The sequence below is a fragment of the Triticum aestivum genome, chromosome 7D (genome assembly GCF_018294505.1).
Source record: "Triticum aestivum cultivar Chinese Spring chromosome 7D, IWGSC CS RefSeq v2.1, whole genome shotgun sequence".
In the NCBI taxonomy this organism is placed as follows: Eukaryota; Viridiplantae; Streptophyta; class Magnoliopsida; order Poales; family Poaceae; genus Triticum; species Triticum aestivum.
The window spans coordinates 285,591,974-285,596,040 of NC_057814.1; positions in this window are offsets into that span (position 1 = coordinate 285,591,974).

Sequence of the window (4,067 nt, forward strand, 5' to 3'; positions counted from 1 at the left end):
TTCGACTAAGGGCATCGGCCACTACATTTGCATTCCCTGGGTGGTAGTGAATACCGACGTCATAGTCCTTGACCAGTTCCAACCAGCGTCGTTGGCGTAAATTCAGCTCTGGCTGTGTGAAAATATATTTGAGGCTCTTATGGTCCGTATATATTTCACAGCGATTACCCAACAGAAAATGCCTCCACTCCTTGAGTGCATGTATAACTGCTGCTAGCTCCAAGTCATGTGTTGGGTAATTTTCCTCATGTTTTCGCAGCTGCCTGGAGGCATATGCGACAACTTTGCCATCCTGCATTAGCACACATCCGAGACCTTTTCGGGACGCGTCACAATACACCTCAAAGCTCTTGTGTATGTCTGGTACAGTTAAGACCGGTGCGGTTGTCAGCTTCTTCTTGAGTTCTTGGAAGCTCTGCTCACATGCTTCCGTCCATACAAATTTGTTGTCCTTCTTGAGTAACTGTGTTATAGGTTTTGCCACAGTGGAGAATCCTTCAATAAATCTCCTGTAATATCCGGCCATTCCTAGGAAACTCCGCACATCTATAACATTCGCGGGTGGCTTCCAGTCTAGTATGGCCTTGACTTTTTCTGGGTCTACGGCCACGCCTTCTTGGTTCAATATATGGCCCAAGAAACCAACTTGTCTTAGCCAAAATTCGCATTTGCTAAATTTGGCGTACAACTGATGTTTCCTCAATTCTCCCAAAAAGATTCTGAGGTGCTCAGCATGCTCTTCTGGTGTCCTTGAGTAAACCAGAATATCGTCAATGAATACCACCACAAATTTGTCCATGAATTTCATGAACACTTTGTTCATGAGGTGGACGAAATATGCGGGGGCGTTCGTTAGTCCAAAAGGCATCACTGTAAACTCGTATAACCCATATCTGGAAGTGAAAGCTGTCTTGGGAATATCTTCCGTCCGTACCTTCAATTGGTGATATCCCGATCTAAAATCAATTTTTGAGAATACCTTGGCCTGTGCGAGCTGGTCAAACAAATCATTTATTTGTGGCATCGGATATTTGTTTTTGATGGTGACCATATTGAGGGCTCGATAGTCTATGCACAGCCTCAGTGTTCCATCTTTCTTTTTGGCGAACAACACAGGCGAACCCCAAGGTGAGGAGCTGGCTCGAATAAATCCTTTGTCCAACAATTCCTTTATCTGCTTCTTCAACTCCACCAATTCTGAGGGTGCCATTCTATACGGCTTTTTATAGATGGGAGCGGTGCCAGGTGCTAGTTCAATGCTGAATTCTATCTCTCGGTCTGGTGGCATGCCTGGTAGTTCTCCGGGAACACATCAGGGAACTCGCATACCACTGGAACTTTTCTCAGTTCCGCAATGTCCATTTTGTTCAGTTTTGGTCTCTGGGACTATGGCCTTTCTTGAGCGGAAACTCTTATAGTCTTGCCGTGATGGTGAGTGAGAATCACGGTCCGATTGAAACAGTCGATGAATCCTTTGTTGGTGGTCAACCAGTCCATCCCTAAAATGACATCCAGTCCTTTACTTTCCAACACGATGAGATTCGCGTGGAATTGTAGTCCTTCAAACTCAATGACCACTCCTTGGCAGTAACCTTGAGCGATTTGCTTATTTCCGGGGGACTTGATGATCATAGATTTTTCCAGGGGAAGAATGGGAAAACCGTGTTGCGAAACAAAACTCTTCGAAACGAACGAATGGGAAGCTCCAGAATCAAACAAAACCGTGGCAGGTACTGTGTTGACAGGGAACGTACCGAGCACGATGTCTGGGGCATTCTGCGCTTCTTCCCTGGTCACATGGTTCAGGTGACCCTTCCTGTGGCTGTTGCTGGGGTTGAAGTTGTTGCGCTTGGGGGCTGGATTGTTCCCACCATTGTTCGGCTTGGGTGCCGAGCCTCTCGGCTTCGGGCACTGTTTAGCATAATGCCCTTGTTGACCACATGCATAGTAGGTGACCCCTGGACGGTATGTGAACTCCTTGTCCCTGGCATGAAACTGCCCGACGGGCCTTGGCTCAGTAGTCGTGGATCTCCTTGCGTCTGTCCTTGGGACCTTAGTCTTGCCTCGGTTGCTGCGGGCAAGCGTTGTCTTGTCCCTCTTCCGCTTACGGCTATCTTCTAGACTACGGCGCTCATTCTCCAAGGTGATGACCTTGTCCACCAGCGTCTTAAAATCCGGAAAGGTGTGCACGATCAGTTGGCATCTTAATGCTGGTGCCAGGCCGTCCAGGAATTTTTCCATCTTCTTGTTTTCTGTCATGTGCTCGTCATAGGCATAACGAGACAGCTGGGTGAACTGACCGTTGTATTCTGTGACGGACATGCCTCTTTGCTTTAGGTCATCAAACTCTCTCTTCTTGATCTTTAGGATGCTCCTGGGGATGTGTGCCCCACGGAAGCCTTCCTTGAATTCTTCCCAGGTGATGTTGTGTTCCCTGGGATGCATGTGTAGGAAGTTTTCCCACCATGCTGCGGCTGCTCCAGTAAGGTAGTGTGGTGCATAAAGCACCTTCTCATGATCCGAGCACTGAGCAATAATCAGTTTCCTTTCAATCTCACAAAGCCAATCATCGGCTTCCAGCGGTCTATCGGTGTGAGCAAAAGTTGAGGGGCGAGTCTTCTGTAACTCAAATAACTTGGAATGTGGTTGATAGGGTTCACGGTGGTTTCCCATATTGATGACATGGTTCATCATCTCTTGGTGCTGTTGCTGGCTTTGCTCGAAGAGACGGCATACTTGAGACAGTGCTGCTTCGCTGTCTTGTTGGCCGGACTGACCCTGAGTGAAATTGTTGCTGGTCTGTGTCCCGTAAACCTCTTCTGGCTGATTGGGCATAGAGCGAGTCCATGGGCGAGACATTTTTCCAGTCTGGGGTATTATTTGCAAAACCCATGAGAAAAACTGTGTAGCACAAGAAAAATCTTGCAAAGGCGATAATTAAAGAGGCTTCAAGGTTTTCAAAGAAACACAAATGATTTTTCACGGAGAAGAAGTGCTTAACATAAAACTTACATGCGAAAAGCAACCACACGATACAGCACTCAAGATGCGCGTACACATCCTGACATGTTATTTTAAAACTAGCGTACTACTCCGGAAGGCAGCAATCACGCCAATACAAACTAGCGTACATATAAAACAACACATCATACAAGCAGGCATAACACGTGGCTACTCGGTGCTCTCAGTCGGAGATGGTGAAGATCTCCTTCCCCTTGCCGATGGCAAGGCTCAGAGGTCCAGGAGAATCAACCTCCTCCTCTCTAGCTGGTTCCTGGCGCGCGACGCTGTGCGGCGGTGACGGAGCGGGGGCGACTGGTGGTAGAGCGCGTGCGGCAGGCGGTGCGGCTCTGACTGGAGTAGGAGCGATGACTCGGTCGAACTCCTCAGTGGTAGGCAGACGGCGAGCAGTGGCCAAAACGGCCGGTGCATACGAGGCTGAAGACGAGACGAAAGTCAGAGGCGGCGCCGTGTGGAGAAGCTCCTTCCTGCTGGCAGGACCGCCCCGGACTAAGTCCATGCGGGCAGCCACAAGATCATCTACGAGGTTGTCGAAAGACTCCGCCAGCGCCTTGAGATACTCCACAACCATCTCGATGGCTTCATCTCGTTCTCCCCGATGGCAGGCGAACGCATAGTGGCTGGTGTAAGGCACATGGCATGGGAGGTAGCGGTAGCGACGAGTCTTCATCGTAGGAAGGATGTCCCGAAGGCGAGCTATCGCCTCGCGGGCAGCCATCTGCATGGCATGCCTCTCCGTAGGCATGGCCCTTCCCGTAAAACGGAAGTGACGAGCAGCAGAACGTCCTCCCCTGAACTGCACCACGGCTTGGTGCATAGACACGTCGTCACTGAGCTTGTGCTGATAGAGCGTGAACTCCGGGCGAGCTGCTGGCCCGATCGCGAGCTTGGTGATGGAGACGAGGAGCTTGACAAACCCCTCGGGCACGTTGGTGAACACTTGATTCTCACAGCTGCTGCCAGCCATCTACAAAAGTAGGCAAAAATTCTGAGTAGTCATGTCATAAATTTATGATGACCAACAGAAAAATAGCTACAATTGCAAA